At 40.6% G+C, this 24019-nt stretch overlaps 1 pseudogene; it reads right to left on the minus strand.

Annotated features, from left to right (window-relative positions):
* LOC109227772 overlaps positions 210-24019 on the minus strand; it is a 30346-nt pseudogene continuing 6536 nt past the window's right edge.

The following is a 24019-nucleotide window of genomic DNA, read 5'->3' on the forward strand; positions in this document are numbered from 1 at the left end:
AAGCGACCTGGAATATGACTCTATTAATTGTTAGTGCCTCCCCATATTTGTTGCCATTTCCAAAGATCCCACACAATGATGGATGGAAGTTCTTGCATGATAGGTTGTAGTCTAGGAACTACATTGATAGTCCAAAATCGAACAACAGCCTGATGCAAGGACAAGCCCTCTAAAATTATGTATGCATTGTCATTAGTTTTTTGAGTACTTTATTTAAGGAGCTGTTTTCTTCTTAGCATGTGCGCCACGTCCTGCTCTCTTACTAGTCTGAGAAAGTGCTTCTTGTAAACTTGCCAATGGGATGTATTGTCTTCCCAATTTCTCGATGAAGAGTGGCCTTGTACCTTCTTTGGAATGCTCACCAATTTCTTGTAAAATGAATACAGAACTCCTCAATTTCTCTTGAGGTTGTGCCGTTGGTTGGTTAAGCTGGTTAGCCTACAATATATCGAAGAAAATAAGCCAGCTGGTAAGATTCAACACAGACAACTGGAGTAGACAACAGGTAAGACAATTATAATTTTTTTATTCACAAACGAGGAGCTAGATTGAGTTAATGTTGCGCTCCCAATAGTAGTGTTTGAGACCTACAATAAAATAACATGTTTAGTATTGTTATCCTTTATAAAAGAAATCGACTTATTGAGTACTTACTTCTATTATATTACTAGGAATGAAAAAGGCCTTCAATTACTTGTTGATGGACTTCTTGTTGTTGAACTTCAGATTGGTCGATTCTCATACGAATAGAGCATTTTCTACTATTATGCTCTTTTCTTCCACATGATCCACACTTTTTCTTTTTTCCCTTTCTTGATGCTTTTAATAAGGTTGGCTTTCTAGGATCCGAGTCTTTTTGAGTTTTCTCATCAATTCCTCGTTTCCTTAGTTTTTTGTGTCTACCTGGCTGAGCTTTATATATGGATGGAAGTAGTGGTTCTACCCCTGTCTTAGACCATTGATCAGTGCCATTAATTGGCACGATAGATGGAGTATAACTCTTCATGTACTGCTCAACTGTGTAACATCCACGAACATCCATTTCAGGTTCATCTTTTTTAACCCATATGGCTACAATAGTATTGTATACGGCAAAAATCAGGAGGCCCGATTTTATGGCCATTGTAGCGCTTCGCAAGCGTGTCTCCAAAGGCTCGAGGTATGGCTCGAGGTTCGACCCCGAGGGTTCCTAACGGTCGACCTCGAGGCAATGCAAATCGATAATTATCATGGGAGAGCAGGAAGTTCCCAAGGCACGTGACCAGAACTGACAATACCTGCAAGATAAACACTACTCTGTGCCAGACTAGTAACACTACAAGAAAAACGGCCTTTAAGGAAGGGAAATATGGTCCCTAAAGCTCCAAATCTGGTCCTAATAAATCTATTGCGACGGTAAAAAGCTGGTCGCCACTGGTCGCAATAGCTTCCGCCGCTAAAGGCCAATAACGACGGGTCCAAAACTCTGGTCGTTAAATATTTTTTGCGACGGATGAAAAATCTAGTCCTTAAAAACTTTTAGAGACTAGATATCTCGTCCCAATAGACAATTAATATATTTTTAACATTATATATTTTCTCGTCGTAAAAGAGTTTTAGCGACCACCTTTCCCCTCCCTATTAGACGGCAAATATATTATGAAAATATATATTTTTCGGTCGTTAACCCATTTTAGCGACCAGTCTTTAACTGGTCATAACTTATCTTTTAGAGACAAGTAGCGCACTGGTCCCTATTTAAAATAATTGTAGTAATTTTAACAACCATATTTCTAATCTCGATCTTATTGACCACAAGTATTCCTAAAGCTCGATGTCACAAAAAAAGTTATTTTTATTAATAAATATCAAATTGCTATTGAAAAATCTAGATATAAAAAGGTAATAAAGTTATTAATTGCAATGTTAACATCCCATAATGTTAGTTTCAGTATTTGCTCGACACCTTAACAAAAAAACTTAGCTAACATCCTGAGCTAGACTATGATATCAAGTTTTACATAACATTCTTAGCAAAATAATAATGAGCTTGTAGCTTCCAATCTTCCAAACTTGCATCTTGACTTGTAGCTTCAATCTTCAAAACCTGTAAGTACAAAATTTTGAAAAGACGATAAATAACTATTGATAAAATAATATATGTTAATTTACAATAGTAACGGTAAAACACATTCAAAGGCAGTCAGCATCTTTCAACTTGCAAAATATTCAAAAATCCTAATTAAAAAAAGTAAACAACAAAACAGAAACTTCAAGATCTCAAGTTTTGGTATACTAATTCTTTTGATGCCTTGGAAATTGAACAGGAAAATGGCGAGAATGATGCTGGTAAGAAGTTGGAACTGGTGTGTGGTGATACAGTTTCAAAATCTAGAAAAAACAGCTGTCCAAGTAATGTAAAACAACAGCAAAATTCAAAAAATGTAGCTGCTCGACTACATATCACAAAGGACTTATGTCCTTCTGATGATCACAAGGAAGGGGAATTACAAACGCTTGTTACAGCTGCTCCAACACTGGATATTTCAGTAGTACTGAGTGATGGTGTCAATAAAAATGCTCTTTTACTGTTCGAGAAAAAAAAGTTCTAGGCTTTACTTCAAATGGCACACTATTTATGCCGAAGGCATATCGACTTCTATCTAGCAAGGGTTCCAGCAATCACAAACCAAGCCATTTGAATAGTGCAAATACTGTTGGGTTGTTCAGTTTTTCCTTGAACACCCCATTTCAGATGCTGCTCTCCTTGAAATTTCTAGCTAAAAAATGAGGCCATTGGAGAAAATGGGGATTTTCAGGGTGGTTGACCATCTCCAACATGCCAGTGAATTCTTTTTTGCTCTAATCAACAGCCCCTTTTGCATATGTATGATTGTGTGTATATATGTGTATTGTATGTCTGTTTCTTTCTTTCTGTCTGTCTATCTATCTATGACTACTCTGCCTCTGCATGTCTGCTTTTTCAGGCGATTGCTTACACATTATCCCCAAATCCCACTTGTGTGATTTCACTGAATATCTTTTTTGTTGTTATAAGAACAGTTAGGAAGAATCCTAGCTAGGTTGCTGTACCAACTAGACCTTTTTCTAGTTGTGGTACCAGCTAGGCTCTTTTACCCTTTTTCTACTTGGAGCACCAATTAAGCTTTTCCGATAAGGCATACAACAATAGAAGTGAATATTTCAGAGTATACAACACACAAAGGCCCTGGAAAAATATGATAGTATCAACAAAAGTATTTTATCAATAATCAAACACAATAAAAAACACACTAACAAGTCTCAACAAGTGTAGTACTAAGCCTATCTAGAGAAGACCCAACAGAAGCAACAAGGAACTGAAGCTGATAATGGGCTTTGAATAATTGTTTCCCTCTTTTCAGAAAGCATTGAATTTCCTTTCTCGTTGCCATCATACTTCCCAGGAAGTTGAGTGAAATGCAAACTCAAGCAACTATCTAGATTTTCTACAAATATGTATGTGTATATATATAATACTAATCAATAGGTAAAATGCTGTCAGGGGCATATTAGAGAACAACAAAATGGGTACAATGTTAAATACTTTTTGCTTTTTGCAGTAGTAAGGTACAGGGCACTAAGCAGAGTAATCGTCTAAACCACCCACCAGACATTTTTTTGGGGGAAAAAATAATAAAGTTTTATTAACTATTTAGAGGAGGGAGGATTAGTTTCTCATGTGCAGACTTAAGGGGTCTCTTCGGTTAAATTCTCTCTTATAAATCAGAGAGTGTTTTACTTCACAAAATGGAGGTTCACCCCAGAACGAAGAATGAGGCCAATAGATAGAAAAAGGGACTTCTTCTGAGGGTGGTTGCCCCCTCTGCTTGGCCTATGATTTCTCCATTAACCAAACCAACAACCCTCTTCAAAAGTACAACTACTACTGTTCTGATTTCTCTGAGGTAAAACCAAACATCCTCTGATCTTAGCGTTTGTTTATCAAAGATTGTTTGAATTGTCCAGATGTGTCTACTGTGGAAAAGTTTCAACTTTTCAAAAGACGCAGTGATGATATTGCTAATACTGGGATGATATTCGGGGGCATGGAGACAGTCTAACCCACTATTTTGCTAGGATAAGGTAAATCCTCAGTGACAACAGAGATGGCAATAAGATAGAAATGACTATATAAATCAACAGAAAAATTAAAAAGTATGGTATATTGTTACTAACTTGGTCAGCACACAAAAGTAGTGGTCATTCAGTTGAAACATGGGATGTCGAAGGAGAGACATGTGATTGTTTAGAAGCGAAGTATTCCCTTATTTTCCTCATTTCTTTCATCTCATCATCTAAGGTAGACAAGCGATCATGTAAGGATTTATTTTTCTCATTCAAAGATTTGTTTTCCTCTCGAGTTGAACGTAGCGCGGACAGTAATTCAGACTTTGAAGAAGTGCCACCTTTCAAGTCTTTCACCTTTACTCCACCCCCAAAGCCAAATACATGGCTACGAGTTTGAGGTCCACAATATTTTTCTACTATCTCTATGGTAGGTAAAGATGGATCTGATTGAACTATTTCTTCAATCTGAGCCTACAAAACATATGAAGAAATATTTTATATTAGAACCTATAATAATTTCAACTAATTTACATATTCAGTTGACTAAACATACATATTTTTCAATTGCTTCAGGTTCAACAAGCTTGTTATTTTTCTTACGAGTCTCAAAGAAAATTGTTGCAAAATCTGGTGGATTGCCATCTTTCCGGCCCTTTACATCAAAGGCAAACATGTCAAAAAACACCTCGTAAATATTTCCTTTAGAAAAATAGAGATTTTATGATAATACCTTTTGGTAAATTATCTCTCGAATAGGCTTGCTACCAATATGATGGAGCATATTCAACTTGGCTCGGTTTAATGCATTCCTATTGCTTCTCGCCTTTGTGAAACAATAAACTTAAATATAATTATTGTAATAAACTTAAATAGTATACTTAAGGTTGATTCTTGATATAGCGGAAAAAAGATATCTGGTGCTAGGAGGAATTCAGACTACAGATGCTTTGGCGAAATAGACTATATATTAAATCGTTCGACATACCTGAAAATTTTCAGAAGAAAAATGTTCCTTTACTAACCACTCCCATTCTTTCTTGTCTACTCCCTTTGGAATATCTTAAGAGCTTGTTGGATTGGCTTGTCCTTCACATATTTTGCATGCAAGTGTCCTCCCCATTTGTTCCATAACTCTTTCATCCATCCCAAGATATGATCACGATGATCATTCATGTCAACACTCTCAAACTTATCCTACAATAATCAAAATATTGGTTGAGTTAATGCATCACAAGAGTTCTCCTTAACCCCGTGGGGTTGAAGGGGGGAGGAGTCAATTGGCTGAGAAGGCTGGACATTGTGCTCTTAAAAGTTAAAATCCAGACATTTCTATCTTTTTGTGGTTATATTGGATGATTGTGATTTGCTTTCATATATGCTTATATTTGAAGTTTGAACAAATTTACCACTGCTAGAAAAAATTTCAGCATTATGCCAATGTTTCAGTCACATTGCTTTCAGTCACATTTGCTTTCATATATGCCAATGGTATGCACTAAGCAGCTTGCTTTTATTATCTTTTGTATGTGCCTATGTGGTGCTATTTGTTAATATTTATCTTGTTTACTAGGGGAACACATGCATCAAATATTCAGCAGCCACCTGCCAGTGTACCATGTTATAATGGACCTCTTAATAAGAAGCCGGAGACATGCAATCCAGCAGCGTTTTCTACAGCTGTTGGAAGCACAAGTCAGGTATCTAGCAGCAGATGTTTTCAATTATATCAAACTTTTTAAGCCAGAGACTACAGTGGCTACACCAGAAAGCCAACAAACTGAGAAACAATTCTCATAACACTGGATTGGGAGCTAGAAAGAAGAAAATAAGAAGCAAGAACACAAGAAACCACTTCTCTTTAAATTCAGTATGCCATGTGATGATAGGAACAGTTTGTAAAAGAGCAGTTAGACTCACACATATAATTGACCGATATAACAGAATACCTGCAACAAACATAACTAATCAACTAAATTAGCAATTTGACATCTAGCACAAATAGCCACATTTCACAGTACTATACTTTCCAGTGTCATCACGGTTAAAATGCACAGGCATACTCTTAACTATATTTGTTACCTCAATAGCTGCCCACATGTGATTCAACTTTTCTTGCTTAATATCATTCCACGATGATACTCCCAAAGGACACATATTGCGGTCACGAACTATTCTGCCCAAGTGCCTCAACTGTCTTACGAGTTCCTAAAGTTGTATTGCAACATTTGACACATGGACATCTTATTAACTATTCTTCTCCTGTTTTCTGAAAAGCATAATTCAAAAACTTTTGCACTCCGATTAAGTAGGCTTCATCAAGCCGATTATCAACAAGTTGCATCCATTGCTTACTAGGTGCCATAACCTTGGAGAGTAGATAAAAATTAGATTAAAAAAAGGATAGAAGATAGGAAAAATACTAAGATGAACACAAGTTATTACAGTCAGATGCACACAACTGTGTTGAACTCTAAGGTCGCACTAGAGGATTAGGCTTCTTTCTCTTTTTAGTTAATGTATTGTAATGTACAGTCAGATAAAAGAACTTGAAAAACTGAACTTTTCAAGAATTTCTTCTGGATACCAATTTCCAGTTACCTTTGAACAAAGGTAAATAGAACTTTTTAAGCATTTCTTTTTGACACCAGATATTAATCTATAGACCTTTTATCGTGAATGTGTGTAAATTTATGAAAGATCTGCTACAATTAGAAATATAATATTTGCTACCTAAATTAAATTTGCTACCCAATCACTGACACATGAAGTCGTGTTTTAACATCAAGAATTCATAAGGTTAAAATCCTACCCCGCGCTCGAATGCTCGAAGAGCAACTAGAAGAAGGAAAAGTCGCAAGACAGAGACTCGTCAATTGAGCACAAGGGTGAGGTTGACTAAATTAGACATGAAGGTCAGAATTTCTATCTCAATTTTTAGAGTGAATATAGTAAGGTCTCTGATTCCTCTACATTAAACCACTGCTACTTTCCAGTAAATTAGGCTAATCTTGTTTTGCATTTTTCTTGCAACTCCTTGCTATATACCTTCCCCTAAACTATAAACATGAACAAATATGAATATACGTTATTTCCCCGTTTGAAGATTAATATTTCATACACGCTACAAACACGAATATACTTCAGAGAAATCAAATTATCAAATTAGAAATCCCAACCCAATAATCTTTCTATTGATTATACAAATAAGAAACAAAATTATGAAACCTTTTACCAATTTAATTTAGAGAAGAAGGAGAATAAGAACTTAGAGAAGAAAAAGAGCAAATCGAAAGAGGAGGCATACCTGGGATTCACGAATGAGCAAGGTCGAAAGCTCGGGTACACCTGCGATTCACCAACAAACAAATTTGCAATCTTTGCTTTGACAAAATACTGATTTTGAGAGATGAAGAGAGGGAGGCAGACATGCGTTGTTTATTAGAGACTAGGGCAGAGTACCTGAGATTCACGAATGAGCGAGGTCGAAAGCTAGGGTACACCTGCGATTCACCAAAAAATAAATTTGCAATCTTTGCTTTGACAAAATAGAGATTTTTAGAGATGAAGAGAAGGAGGCAGACCTGCAGTGTTTATTAGAGACTAGGGCAGAGTAGTCATGTATTAGAGTTCTTTTAGTTTAAGAATTTTTTATTTTAATTAGTATTATAGTTTTGGCGCCTATTTTTTAGAAAATAATAACTTTTTAATATTTTAGTATTATATTTGGGGGTATTCTCTCCCGCTCATGGACCACAATTATAATTTGGGACCAGTTACTAATTTTTTTAGGGACCAGATTTAGTACCTTCGCAATAAAATACACCATTAAGGACCACAATATAATTTCGTCCCAATACATATACATTTAGAGACGAGATTATTAACTCGTCCTTAAATGTTGGTCGCAGATAAAGCTTTTTCTTGTAGTGTGAATTACTCCCACAAATTCAAAGCAAAATAATTTTTTCCATGGATTTTTGTGGCATTTTTCTGTCGTTTGTTTGCATTTGTCTGTGCACGTTTATTTTATTTAATTAATGAAAAATACAAACAAAAAAAATATATGTTGCATGTGCATTTAGGATTTAACGTCGCATTAGTAATTATGTTATTTTATAAAAAAAGGAAAATCCCAAAAATGGTTTAATTTGCATCTTTTAGTTTTAACTTTGATTTTGAGTAGTTTTTATTTTAATTAGTTTTTTCAATTAATGGTGATAATTATCATTTAGGTTTAATTAGTGTTTTTTAGGTAAATTAGGTTCTAGGAATTAATTTAGTTTTCAATTTAATTTTGAAAAAAAAAAAGAAAAAAAAAGAATTTTTGGAAAAATTGAAAAGAAATGAAAATAAAAGAAGAAGAGAGCCAATTTGGGCCAGATTTAAGTAAATTACCCAAGCCCAATGACTCCCCTCCCAAAAACCCGACCAAACCCAGCCCAGTTTCCCCTGACCCGGTCCGTCTTCACCCCACTAAACTAGACGTCCCCGTTTACGCTAGATCGAATCTGAGCCATCGAGGTTTGTCTGATCAAACGACCCTGAAGTAGGGGTTTAATAAGTATTTAATTGTCTGGAACTAGGACCCCCCCCCCCCTCTGCCTCGTCTCTCATCGTCCCCAAACTCAAACTCTAGAGACCCCCGCCGCCTTGAAATCCCACCACCATCCGATGGCGGCACCANGGCAGACCTGCATTGTTTATTAGAGACTAGGGCAGAGTAGTCGTGTATTGCTTGAACAGAGAGTTCTTTTAGTTTAAGAATTTTTTTATTTTAATTAGTATTATAGTTTTGGCGCCTATTTTTTGGAAAATAATAACTTTTTAATATCTTAGTATTATATTTGGCGGTATTCTCTCCCGCTCATGGACCTCAATTATAATTTGGGACCAGTTACTAATTTCTTTAGGGACCAGATTTAGTACCTTCACAATAAAATACACCATTAAGGACCACAATATAATTTCGTCCCAATACATATACATTTAGAGACGAGATTATTAACTCGTCCCTAAATGTTGGTCGCAGATAAAGCTTTTTCTTGTAGTGTAAATAGCTGTGCCAGCTATATTTCTTTGTAATAATTACTCATGTACTATGTTGGGATTTTCCTTCCTATATAAAGGGGATCCTTGTCATTTTGTAAGGGAGAATATACAACACAACATTCAATAAAAGAACAAGAACATTCTCTGCTCTCTAACTTAAACATACTCTGTATTTGGTTCTATTGCCTATATTCATTATCTTACTTGCATTTATTACAATTCATTAATTGTTCTTTATTTATCGTTCATTATTGATCATAAAGAGCCGCCATCGAAGCTCTCATAATCGTTAGTCCTTCATCGATTGCCCTTGGCTGAACATCCAACTCGACCTCGAGGCCCCGTATAGCCAGCTCGAGGCCCCGATTTCCAGTCATTCGGTTTGGTTATTATACTATCTTCAAGCTCTTATCTTACTTTCTAATCTTTCACTTAGCATCTATTGCCAAACAACTAGCATAAAAATAGATCACGTATTTTTATAATCACATAATCAAATCTAATTGTGATTACCATTTTCAAGGTAAACTGCTTAGCACCCACCATGGGGCTAAAAATAATAGTGATTGTTTCCTTGCTAGTTTACTATATAACGCAAGTTATCTTTCACACTTTTTCTTGTCCAAGAATCTTTGATTTCAGGTCAAAATGTCTAACTCTGTAAATGCGCATGACAACAACGATCTTGAAGACCATGGAGAGAATGGTGTAGCTGTTCTAGGTATTGGTGTACCACCACAAAACCCTGAGGTTGCGCCAGAACCAATTCCCGTGGACGTGGTCTCGCACAACGCTCAACACGTCGAGATAAGCTCCCACCCCAACATGAGTGTACACCAAGAAGACCAACAAGAAGCCCAAAAAACCCTGGCTCAAAAGGAACAAGAGGTTAGCCTCCACGTCATCTTTGAGATGTTACAGGCACAACAACTGGCGATTGCTCAACTGCAAAGCCACAAAAAAACTCTAAGCACGGCAGCGCCGATAACGGCTCCCCAGGCCGAACAGGTACCAGAAAGATCAAGCAACAGTGGGTCGGCAGCCGACCCCGCCATCATAATGATGCTCGAGGACTTCACAAAGAGGATCGAGTCGGGCGAGAAGAAGATAGAAGCCAATGACAAGAAAGTGGAGACCTACAATTTGAGGGTCGATCAAATTTCGAGCGCACCCTCGATCCTGAAGGGTGTAGATTCAAAGAAGTTCGTACAAAAGCCGTTCCCACAGAATGCAGCTCCAAAACCCATTTTGAAGAAGTTTAAAATACCCGATCTTCTAAAATACAACGGAACCTCGGACCCTAACGAGCACGTCACTGCCTACACTTGTGTGGTAAAGGGCAACGACCTAAAGGACGATGAGATTGAATTCGTCCTACTAAAGAAGTTCAGAGAAACACTTTCAAAAGGGGCGATGATGTGGTACCACAACCTCGCCACGAATTCAATAGACTCATTTGCCATGTTGGCAGATTCTTTCATAAAGGCACATGCCGGTGCCATCAAGGTGGCTACAAGGAAATCCGACGTCTTCAAAATCAAACAAAGAGAAAACGAGATGTTGTGGGAGTTCGTGTCTCACTTTCAAATGGAGCGAATGGAATTACCACCAGTCTCCGATGACTGGGCCGTACAAGCCTTCACTCAAGGTTTGAACGAGCGAAGCTCGGTAGCTTCGAAACAGCTAAAGCAGAACTTGGTTGAATATCCCGCCGTGACCTAATCGGATGTCCACAACCGATACCAATCGATGATCAAGGTCGAGGACGACCAATTGGGAGCCCCCTTGGGGTCAGTATATCCTAGTAGGATTCTAGCAAAGGAGCCAAAGCCAAACAAGGAAAGGTACCAACCATACACTGAAGATTGAAGAAACGCCCCAAGGCGTAACATACCCCGAAATGACCGAAGGTTAGATCAAGGTCAGAATCCTCGGGGACTCGTAAGTAGAGCCGGATTCGGCAGACACACAGGACCAACCGAGGCACCCTGCTTGTCTGAATACAACTTCAACATCGACATTTCGGACATTGTGTCTGCCATCAGTAAAATCATAGAGACCAGATGGCCAAGACCTGTACAATCAGATCCGTCGCAAAGGAACCATGATTTAGTGTGCGAATTCCACGGCATGCACGGTCATAAGACCGAAGACTGCAGATAGCTCCGAGAAGAAGTAGCCTGACTACTCAGCAAAGGGCACCTCCGAGAGTTCCTCAACGACCGAGACAAAAATCAATTTCGGGAAAGAGAGGCGAACAGAAAGAATGAAACAGAAGAACCACATGTCATCCATATGATTGTTGGAGGAGTCGACATCCCACAGGAACCCATCGTCAAACAAACAAAAATATCCATCACCAGGGAAAAGCGAACTCGGGGTTACATACCCGAGGATGCTTTTACGTTCAACGACGAGGATATCGAGACCCTGTCTCAACCTCATAACGACGCAATGGTAATCTCTTTTCTGGTAAATACATTTCAAGTTAAACGTGTACTTGTGGATCCAGGTAGCTCGGCCAACATCATCAGGTCGAGGGTGGTAGAGCAACTCGGACTGCTCGACCAGATCGTGCCCACCTCTCGAGTCCTCAACGGATTTAACATGCGAGCGAGACAACAAAAGGAGAGATCACCCTCCCGGTCAACGTGGCTGGCACAACCAAAAATGTGAAGTTCCATGTCATCGAAGGAGACATGAGGTACAACGCCTTGCTCGGAAGGCCATGGATATACTGCATGAGAGTAGTACCATCCACCCTCCATCAAATGATGAAATTTTCGACAAAGGACGGAATAAAAACCGTCTACGGAGAACAACATGCAGCGAGAGAGATGTTCGCGGTGCACGATGTGGCACCGACATCAACACCTCCAGCATCGAAAGAACCAAAAGATAAGCAAATAGTGAAGAAGAAATAGCGAGATACATTCTCAGCTACGCCCGATTAAACGAGCAAAGGACCGTACCGCATCCCTGAAATGAACGATTAAAGCGTGCCGAGGCTCGAAGCACCATCAACACTAAGGTATAATCATCCCCATTTTTTCATTTACATTTTACACTAACCTGTGCGTAGGTATCTGATTGAAACGGTCGAAGAGATCTCCACCTTGAAGGCCTTAGATTTCAAAGTATGCGTTGCACTCTTTTCCTTCGATCGAGTTTTATCCCAGAAAGGGTTTTACCGGCAAGGTTTTTAACGAGGCAACATCTATGTGCTACCTAAGGAAAACTCAACAAGTATTCAAGGCTTCTCTTCAATCAACCTCGAATACTGGGGGGCATCCCTCCCGGGAGGTCACCTCCTCGGAGAAGTCAAGATGTGCCAAAAAGGGTTTCGATAGAAAAATGATGTATCAGGCCAAATGGTCGAATGAACCGTGTCCGTACAGAATAACCGAGCCCTCGACAGCGAAAACATGTATACTTGTGCCAAGTAATCAAGAAATATTTTTTCCATCAAAATGCTTTGCGCTTCGAAGAAATCCGCTATTTTTTCAAGAAACGGCTCCAGAGCCAGAAATTTCCCGAACACTCGGGGACTGACGTCAAAAACTCGAAGTCACATGACCTCGTGGCCGAAAACTTCGAACTAGTAAGCCTTCAATGAAGCAACTCCAAGTTTACACAAAACGGCTCCAGAGCCAAGAAACTCTCAATATCTCGGGGACCATCGTTGACTGCCACCCCATCAACTTATCAAAAACCCAAGGCTATAAGACCCCATGTGGGCAACCTCGAGCTCGTAAGACCTTTATAAGGCAATACCAAAATCTGTAAGACCTCAAGCAAGGCATGAATTATACCTGTACCAAGTAACCAAAACTGTAAGACCTCAAGTAAGGCACGTAAAAAGCTATATGACCTTACAAAAAGGCATTATCCCGATCTTAAAGTTAAGGCTATATATTCGAACTTGTAAGACCCCTAAAAATGAATACCCTCGAAATAGACGCCAAAACTACTTCACTCGGGGACTAAAAGGCTACGGCCAAACACAAATGACTACGGTCATAAGGCTCCGGCCAAACTAATGCGGCTCGGGGATGCCCGACCGTCGCTACAAAATCACAGGCCTTCAATTACTTCGAAAATACTTCGAAAAGAACCGATTAATCAGGCTACCCTCGTCATAAGCAAAAGAGTTTCGATCATATCAGCTCCAAACAACAGGCTTCGAAACAATTCAGCCATCGAGCAAAACCTCCTGAGGTGCTCATTCATCGCTACATAATGACTCACAATCAAGGTTCTTGTCGAGCCGCCGAAGAGTCGGGCGAACACAAAAACCCAAAAAAAATATTTGACGAGGGAAAATGAAGCCTATATTAAAGTGCGTACCGACCCTATGCGTAAGAGCCACTGCCGCCAGCCCATATTAGAGGTCGTACCGGCTCAACGCGTAAGAGCCTAAGGGCCAGCTTAAAATTCAAAAACTTAAGGGTCGATAAGCTCGAGTCGAAATTCGACTCGAAGACTGATCCCGAAACAGTTAATTGAATATGCCTAAGAGCAAAAGCATAAGAGCTTAAATGCCAACTTATACTAAAAGGTCATACCGACCCAACGCGTAAGAGCCTGAGGGCCAACTTAAAAATCTAAAAACATAAGGGTCTATAAACTAAAGTCGAAACCCGACTCAAGATTGAGCCCGAAAACAGTTTAAAACGCCTAAAAGCAAACGCGTAAGAGCCTATGGTCCAGCCCAACAAGCCTTAGGGTCGTATTATAAGCCTAAGTGTTTCACCTCAAAGTCCAATTCATCTGGTCTGTCGTTGACAAAGCGTCAAAATTCAAAGCAAAGAAAGATACGCACACGCGAAAAAAAATGAAACCGATATGTTTCCTTTTAATAGTACATAAGGCTTCGCTTACAAAGTTTTCTAAGAACACTGTACAAAGAATCAAAAAGAAAAAATCTTAGCCTACGTTCCCCTCGGGGACTGTGGCCCGTCGGCCTCTTCCCCGTTATCTTCGGCATCGGGCAAGAGGAACTTGGCATCGTATTCATCGGCCTTTGCTTGCTTTATCTCTTCTGAGAGATCAAAGCCCCTAACATGAATCTCCTCGAGGGTATCCCTTCAAAATTTGCACCAAGCATACTCTTTGCTCCTACTCTCCCGGTCAAAAGCCCCTCTTAGCTCAGCCCGAGCGTCGGCAGCGTCTTTGAAATAGACGGCCACTTTCTTATCAACCTCAGTTCGGATCGCTTCGGCTTCAGCCCAGGCGTCCACAAGTTCGGCCTTCATCTTCAGAAGCTCAAACTCGATCCTTGCAATCATGTCCGTTCGGACCGAGCTGTTCTCGCGAGCATTCCGGAGCTGCACCTCGAGGGCAGAAGCCTTGGCCAAAGCATCCTTCTTAGCCGCAACTTGGGAATCCACCCGAGCCTTTAGCTCATCACACTCACACTTGGCTTGACCAACTTCGCCCCGAAGGCGTTCCAGGTCCTCCGTCTTTTTCTGCAACTGAAGTATCAAAACATTATTCTCAGAGGATAGAAGAAGAATCATGCACCCCCCCCCCCCCGGAACAAAAATTACTTGTTCCTCAAGATAGCTTTCGTAGTTCAGACTTCGACTTGCCTCATACCGCAAGTACGCCAAATCATCTTCCCTTTTATTGTAGAGAAGCCTGAGGGATTTCTGCCCATCCACGGCTTTTTGCAACATGGCCTCACGACGAAGCAGCTCGGACTTGAGCTTGTCGAAAGCCTATGGAGGAGGAACCTAGTAAGAAGGTTAAATTGCAAAACTAAAAATCCAACGCAGTCGACCAAAACTCACCACTGAGTAAAGCCGCTGAGCCTCTTCAAAGGTTGAACGCACATCTACTGCCTGGGCCCATCGGCCCCGGTAGAACCACTCCTAATTAGAACACGGACGCTCGATACCCCGCTCAATGTAGGCGGCCCATGGCCTTGGACATCTCTCGAAGTACCTTCGACCGAAGAAGAAGACGGCGGCGAAGAAGGGACCTTTTCTCTAAGGCAAAGGATCTCGGGTGCTGCAGGCTCAGCTGATACATCTTCTCTGAGCCTCCGGGCTAGACTTGTCTCGCTACGAGCACTTTCGCCCTGCAAAGGTTCGTTTCGTTTGTTATTATTCCTCGGTCCCGAAGCTGACGACCCTTCTCCCTCTCTGAGAGGGCACGATCTTATTTCTGAAAATTCCCCAATGCCTACGATGACGGAGTCAGTACGCATAAAAAGAAAGTGCCTTTCAAAAGAAAGCAAATCACATAGCACGTACCGTGGTGTTTTGCCGCCCACCTACCCTTGGACAAGTCTCGCCACTTACGCTCAATAAAGTCGAGCGAGTCGCCAACTTCCAAGCCCAATCCGTCAGGTCAGGGACCTCGTATGGCATCCACGGAATTGCTGCAGAAAGGGCAAGAAAAGGGCATTTACGGAACCTGCTTGCTCCATAAGCAGAACAAGTAAAACACAAGTGTACCACTTACGTGTAGAATTCCATTCCTCAGGAAATGGCAGGAACTCCACAAGGATAATGTAAACAGTCCGCACACGGAAGAATTGGCTCATCCATCCTCGGTCCCCATCCTCTTCATCATCGATAACGAAAGGCCTGGTAGATCGGTACCGCAAGGTTAGAAGGCCTCGGTGGTGAAAGGGTCGGTACAGCCTGATAAGATGACTAAGGGTGAACTCAAGTCCTGCTTCCTCCGCAAAGAATCTCATCATCAATACTATTCTCCAAATCGACGGGTGAACCTGTTCCAGGGTAGCCCGATACTTCTGACAGAAGTCGAGCACGACCCTATCAAGGGGGCCCAACGTAAAAGGGTACGTATATACGTTCAAAAAACCCTCTGCATGATCCATGATGCTCTCTTCAGGGGAAGGTACGTGCAATACTACCTTTTCCCCCCATCCGCAATCTTTCCTCACTGACTCGAGGTGCCCCTCTCCTATTAGTGAAATGAACTTCGAAGCATACTCCCAATGGCCCTGAACATTGGGAGGTTTTTCTGAGAAAGGTTCCTTCCTCGAGACAAAATGTCTCGAGGTTGGCTCACCAGACACCGGCGATGTACCACCGACCAGGCGGGAACCAGAGGCAGAACTTTCCTCTCCTTGCTGAACGGATCCTAGCGTAGCAGCCATAACTATGGTGAAACAAGAGAGGGGGAGCGGGAACTTAAGCAAAGTCTTCAAAATTAAAAAGGTGAAAGACCTAACGCAAGGAAGCAGAACTCTATGAAGAAGGATAGCTACTCTAAATAGCGAAATCCTCAAAAAGGGGGGGGGGGACAAACCTATATATAGAGCAAGCGGTGACTGTCCGCTTGCCTCGAAGTCCAATTAAAAGCTGGCTAAGCCATTACCACTTCCAGGGAAATGTACCGACGGGGTCACATCGAATATTTCATGACCATGTCATACGATTGGCAATACCACCCAACGTTCAAGGGATCAAAGAGCCTCATATCATCATGGTCTCGAGATGGTACCCAATCTCAAAAGATTTCGTTGCCACGACAATGAAATCTAAGAAGCCACCTGCATTAACCAAGCCTCGAGATGATGACCGATCTCGAAGACCTTTCTAGGTCCGAGTCGGTTTCCACTCGAGGGTTATCAATAAAGCCTCTGGGCTATTTATGCCTCTGAGGCTACTTAAACATTCCCTCAGTCACTTTGGCCCATGGTCCATCCTAGTTCGAGCGTATCCTCATTCAGGGTCTATCTATAACGCGTTAGGGCTATCTTCATTTTAAGTTCAAAAGGCAAGTTTGCAAGGCCGCTCGAGTTCAGAAAACTTCTCACACGGGGACTGTGCGAAGAGGCCCAAGGACTGTCATTATTGTCGGGTTATCAGGTAAATTCGCCTCTCGAAGATTATCAACAAGGCCCGTGGGAGCTAAGTTCTGTTCTTAAATTCGAGGCCCCACCCTCGCTCAATTCGAAGTCGCTAGTTTTGGCGGCCCGAGTTTGCGTCAAGTCAATCCAGACTTGGTCCGAGGAATGACAAAGGATTTCAGGGAATATCATATTTACCAATCAAGAACCAGGGAAATTCTTACGCCCAGTCCCGATATTCGGACCGATCGATAAAGTCACATGATCAGATTCTCCACAAACGCAGGCAAAGGAAACCTAGCACAAATCAAAGACAAATTAAAGAAACATTTTTTATTAATAAACGATGATTACAAAAGCCCACGAAGGGTCCTTACACAGAAACAAAGAAGCAAAAAATAACAGCTAAAGTCTAATCTACTCTCGGAGGTACATCCTCGGAAGCAATATCTACGAGAACCATTCCTTCGGGGACCCTATTCCAATCTTCCAAACAATATCCTTGAGAACCTCTTCCGAAGTGGGAGAAGATGAAGAAGCAGAAAAAGATGAAGAAGCAGAAAAAGATGAAGAAGAGGCCGTAGCCCGCCACCGAGCAAAAGCTCTTAACAGGCCGGGAAAATTGTGGCTTGGTGAAAAATTTGGCTAGTATGGGTCTCGCCAGCACTACTATTGTGAAGCCACTTCTTGAGACGTTGCACCGGTGTGGGATGCAACAGTTAGTAGATGAGGCCACTTCACTCCGGAGAAAGCAAAGGGAGTGAAATGCCACACCAGGTTGAAGTTAAGAGAGATGAGCAGCAGTTCAAGGACCACATATCCTCTAATGTGGGAACAATTTGAAGCCCCTCTCTCATCGTTTCAGGCCAACAACAACAACGACGACAAACCAGTACGATCCTACTCAGTGGGGAAGAGCTCTAAAAGGAAGCCATAACATAACTGGCAAAACCGCTGTCGTGTGACCTTACGGTCACGGGCTCGAATCATGAAAAATAAAGTTTGGATGAAGAAGAAGAAAAGAAAGGAGTTGAAAGCAATTGAAGAATAACCGGATGGAGTTTTGATTCAAGAAACCTCCCAATTACAGAAGGGCAGTAGCATAACCAACGGCGCAATCAATGCTCTTTGGGAAACGAATTAGCGGCGATATGACCGCCTTTAGGGAGAATAAACCGGCAGTGCAATGAATGCCTCTGAAGATGGATTAATAGTGTTGGCCCAAGTAAAGGTGAAGTTTTGATGACTGACAAAGGAACTCAGACATGGACCAGGTCCATCTTGTGAAGCACAGTTGTGATCAACCCAAACATGTGAGATGCACGTGAATGAGATAAACATAACTTATCAGAAGTAATATCTCCTGATCATGATCGAAAAGGTTGCATATTGGATAAGGAGAAAGACTCCTTACACAAAGAGAACACAGTTTAGGAAAATGATAGAGTTAGAGTGTGAGATCAACTAGAACTCTTCCACCATGGAAGAGTAGCATCTGTATCCTAGTAAATCTCTAATTACTAACTCCTTAAATATCAGTATTGTTCTCTTTATAGGTAATGCACACAAGAAGAAGTTAAACGTGAATTGAGAGCAAAATAGCAAGGCAATTTTGCAAGCAATTTATGTGTGATTCAAGCGTGCAATCCTGAAGCTACTTGAACTAGATTGAAGAACCAGTTCCAAGTGTCTATCTTTTATTCTAGTTCAATTGTAGTAGGCGATTTTACATTGTACCTTTCAGCTTTTATAGAAGCAATTGTATTAGGTACTTAGAGTTTTCAAGTTAGAGTTAACTTGAAGTTGTCGCAACAGTTGAGGCTGTGTGCCACAATGGGATTAGAGTTAATCCTAGGTTTATAAAAGAGTTTTTGTAAATGCAATTTTTGGCTCAGTGATTTTAGTGGAGAGTTTGGGATAATCCTACTGGAAGGTAGGTCGTGGTTTTTTCACCTTTGAGCCAGGTGTTTTCCACGTATAATTTTTGTGTTCTTTATTTTTTGTATTTATTATTCCGCAATAGCAGTAGTTGGAACACATAGAAGAACCATGTCCTTCTATAATCAAGCTAAGCGAAAATTGGGTACCACACAAATCACCCTCCTCTTGTGTGGTATTGAAGTATAAAACATCAATTGGTATCAGAGCAGGTTATCCTTGAAGAGGTTAACACCTTAGGAACAGATCAAAATGAGTGCACCACCTGGAAACTAGGAAGGACAATCCACTGCTAGGCCTCCACTCTTTAATGGCCAGTACTATTCCTGGTGGAAGAACAGGATGAGAGACCACATCATAGGAGAAGACTATGAACTTTGGGATATTGTTACTGATGGTCCCCTGTCTAGTACAAAGAAGAATACTGAAGGAGTGGACGTGCCAAAGACGAGAGATGACTGTACTGCTGAAGATTTGAAGAAATGGGAAAAGAACGCCAAGGCCAAGAAATGGCTTGTGTGTGGACTAGGTCCAGACGAGTACAGCAGAATTCCAAGATGTACTACTGCTAAGGGGATCTACAAATGTGGTAAGACTGACCACATGATCAAGAATTGTCCTCAGTGGGAAATTGATTGGAAGAAGGAAAGGGCTGAACGAAGAAACAGGAAGAAGGAACAGGTTCAACCCAAAAGGAACAAATGATAAAGAAGGCCATGGTTGCTGCTTGGGGAGAAACCTCAAATGAGGATTTAGAAGATGAAGCTGGAGATGAACAAGCATTTATGGCCAATGGAGAATCAGACGATGAACAAGAGGTAAATGTGATTCATCTCAAAGACAAGATTAAATTTTTGTCTAAAGAAAGACTATCTAAATTATTGCTAGACTTCATTGATGAGTCTGAGGTCATAAACAATGAGAAGGAACAACTGTCTAGGGAATGTGTGATCCTAAAAGCCAAGTGCAAAAATCTGGAACTCAGGGCTAGTGAAAGTGATAGTGAAAATACTGAGTTGAAGAACCAGGTTCTTGAACTTGACACCACTGTCTTAGAACTTAGGTCTGAAAATTTAAAACTGAAATTAGGAACAAGTAAAAAGAAAGCTGATCACACACATCTTACCTTAGAAGAAAATCTAGGAAAAATGAAGGATGAGTTGTACAAGAAAGATGAGCAGATAAGAGTCCTAAAGGAAGATCTAGGCAAGGTGAAGCATGAACTAGACAGAACATGCAAATGGAATAAGTCCTCTGATGCACTATCCTGGCTACAAGAGCACCATAGTAGCAATAAGAGAGGACTTGTCTATGGGACCCCAGCACCTAAGTGAGATCCCAAAAGCAAGTACATCACACTTCCTGAGAACAAGATTTGCACACACTGTGGCAAGACTGGTCATTACAAAAGTGAATGTAATGCAAAAGAAAAGGCAGTCAAAAGAACAAAACCTTTGTTCAAGAGAAAAATAGGCTGCCTGGATGGGCTAGAAAGAATTTAATTCACCCCTTTGCCTATAGAAAGAGACCCAAATTAGTTTGGGTTCCTAAGACTAACCCCTGATTTCGTTTTGCAGGTCCAAGTGAAGGGAAGTAGCCAAATATGGTACATGGATAGTGGCTGCTCAAAGCATATGACTGGAACCAGTTCCTTTCACTTGAGGACCTAAAAGGAGGTAATGTCTCCTTTGGAAATGGGAAGAAAGGTGAGATCATTGGGGTTGGAAAGGTAGGCAAGATAGACTCACATTCCATTGAGAATGTTTGCTTGATAGATGGCTTGAAATATAGCCTGATCGGTGCATCACAACTCTGTGACAGAGGTAACCTGGTAGCATTCATCTCTACTAAATGTTTTGTGATTAATCTTACCAATGACAAGATTGTTTTGCAGGGAAAAGGAGTTAACAATATTTACATTGTAGATTTGTCCACTTTTTTAGAAAATGAACTCACTTGCTTGAGTGTGTTGGTCAACGATCCTCTCCTGTGGCACAAAAGACTTGGTCATGCAAGTCTAAATCAACTTAACAAATTAGTCTCCAAGGACCTGGTGATAGGGTTACCTAACATCAAGTTCAAGGAAGACAAAGTTTGTGAGGCTTGTGCAAGGGGGAAGTGAGAAAGAAAAACTTGGTTACGGGAACCGAAGGTTAGGCCGACTACTTTAGTAGAGCAACACCTAAAAAGTTGATTCCTACCCCTTACCCTTTCTTTCAATGTTGCTAATTCCCAGAATACTAATGTACCCTCGTGTATAAAGTTGTCCAACAACTTTCTTCCTCCGACTTCTTTAGCCACTTCCGCATCTGTAGCAATTGCACCCGATTGGCACTCAAAGTGCCCCACGGAGCGGTACTCCTCCAATAACGCATTGATCCTTTCAGCTATCTGCCCTAATTGAAATGGGGATGAAGACTCGTGGAGAAGTTCAGCTTTGATTTGACCCCAAGAGTTCGAATACTTCTGTCCAGAATCTTCTTGTGAGGTAAGATCCTCTTTTAAAAGAAAGAAAATGGTAAGCACGACCAGGACAATGGAACTGGTCCATATAGATCTTTGTGGTCCAATGAGAACTTTGAGCAGAGGTGGTAAGAAATATGTGATGGTACTTGTTGATGACTACTCTAGGTTTACTTGGATATTGTTCTTAACATCTAAGGATGAAGCATTTGACATGTTTTCTGCCTTTGTTAGAAAAACTCAGAAACAACTAGGTAATCAACTTACATCAATTAGGTCTGATCATGGAACTGAATTTGAAAATGTTAGGTTTGCTGAATTTTGTGATGAGCATGGAATAGATCATAATTTCTCTGCACCTAGGACTCCTCAACAAAATGGAATAGTTGAAAGAAAGAATAGGACTCTTGAAGATATGGTAAGGACTATGCTTCTTTCTAGTAAACTGTCCCATAGCTTCTGGGCAGAGGCTGTAAATACTGCATGTTACATCATTAATAGGTGCATGACTAGACCTCTTGTAGAGAAGACTCCCTATGAGTTACTTAAAGGGAGAAAACTAAATATATACCATCTTAGGGTATTTGGATGCAAGTGCTTTGTGCACAATAATGGAAAGGACTCCCTAGGTAAGTTTGATCCCAGAAGTGATGAGGGAGTATTATTGGGATATTCTTCACATAGCAAAGCTTATAAAGTGTACAACAAAAGAACTTTGTGTGTAGAAGAATGTGTACATGTAGTTTTTGATGAAACTAACATTCTTTCTGAGAGACAGGAACATGAAGATGAAGCTATGGGGCTGGTAAAAGAATTGAGTGAAGTCACAGCTCAAGCTGAAGATGCACCAAAAGAAGGAACATGTGATGGAATAGGTTCTTCCATTCGGGGCAACCTGACAGGGGGAACTGAACAAAGAAGAAATTAATCTAACTCCCAAATGGAACCTGTCCATGAGCCTGTTCCTCAACAACAAAACATGGGAGAAACTCCAAACAGAAATCAGTTGGTTGTGAAACCTTACAAGTATCAAAGTTCTTATCCCATTGAGAACATCCTTACTGATCCAACTTCTGGAGTTAAAACCAGATCTCAATTAAAGAATCTGTGTGCTTTTGATGCATTCTTATCTCATATTGAACCTAAAAATGTTGCTGAAGCTTTGCAGGATGCAGATTGGGTGAATGCAATTCAAGATGAACTCAATTAGTTTGAAAGAAGCCAAGTGTGGAATCTAGTCACAAGACCCAAGGACATATCAGTTATTGGCACTAAATGGGTCATCAGAAACAAACTTGATGATGATGGAACAGTTACAAGGAACAAGGAAAGGCTGGTGGTCCAAGGTTATAGCCAAGAGGAGGGCATATATTATGATGAGACCTTTGCTCCAGTTGCAAGACTGGAGGCAATAAGACTTCTCATAGCCTTTGCAGCACACATGGAATTTACCCTTCACAAAAAATGGATGTGAAAAGTGCCTTCCTAAATGGCTACTTAAAGGAAGAAGTCTTTGTCAAACAACCTCCAGGTTTTGAAAGTAAGGAGTGTCCATATCATGTATTCAAATTGGACAAGGCCCTATATGGACTCAAGCAGGCTGCTAGAGCATGGTATGAACGTCTATCAAAATTATTGCTTGAACATGGATACAAAAGAGGTAAGATTGACAGCACTTTATTCTTGAGGGAAAAAGGTAATGATCTTCTAGTAGTACAAATATATGTTGATGACATAATTTTTGGGGCAACCACTGAAAAACCGAGTAAGGAATTTGCAAAATTAATGAAGGAGTGAATGAGTATGATGGGTGAGCTTAACTTTTTCTTAGGCTTACAGATCAAACAAAACCCAAAATGGAACCATGATCCATCAGCAGAAATATGCAAAAGAGTTGATTAAAAAATTTAAAATGGATGAATCAAAAGAAATAGATACTCCCATTGCAACAGCTACTAAACTAGACATAGATGAACCTGTTTCATCTGTTGATCAGAAGTTGTATAGGCGTATGATTGGCTCACTTTTGTATCTTACTGCTAGCAGACCTGACATAGTTTTCAGTGTAGGGCTTTGTGCTCATTTTCAGGCAAATCCTAAGGAATCCCACTTGACTGTTGTCAAGAGGATACTGAGGTATTTGAAAGGCACTACTGATCTTTGTCTTTGGTACCCAAAAGGTAGTAACTTTAATCTAGTAGGATATGTTGATGCTGACAATGCAGGTTTCCTTGTGGATAGGAAAATCACCACAGGTATGGCTCATTTTCTTGGTTCATGTCTGATATAATGGGTCGCTAAAAAGCAGAATTCAGTGGCCTTATCCACTGCTAAGGCTGAGTATGTTGCTGCTGCCTCTTGTTGTGCTCAACTGCTGTGGATCAAGCAGCAACTGATGGATTTTGGCATTAAAGTTGGTTGCATCCCTATCTTTTATGATAACACTAGTGCCATTAGTATGACCAAGAACCCAGTTCATCATAAGAGGACTAAGCACATAGATGTTAGACATCACTTCTTAAGGGACAACTATGAGAAAGGATTGATTACCATAGAATTCTGTGCTACTGATAAACAAATTGCTGACATCTTTACTAAAGCACTGAGCAGAGGAAGCTTTGAAAGGAACATGTTAGAATTAGGGATGATTAA

Source organism: Nicotiana attenuata, chromosome 6 (genome assembly GCF_001879085.1).
Source record: "Nicotiana attenuata strain UT chromosome 6, NIATTr2, whole genome shotgun sequence".
Taxonomy (NCBI): Eukaryota; Viridiplantae; Streptophyta; class Magnoliopsida; order Solanales; family Solanaceae; genus Nicotiana; species Nicotiana attenuata.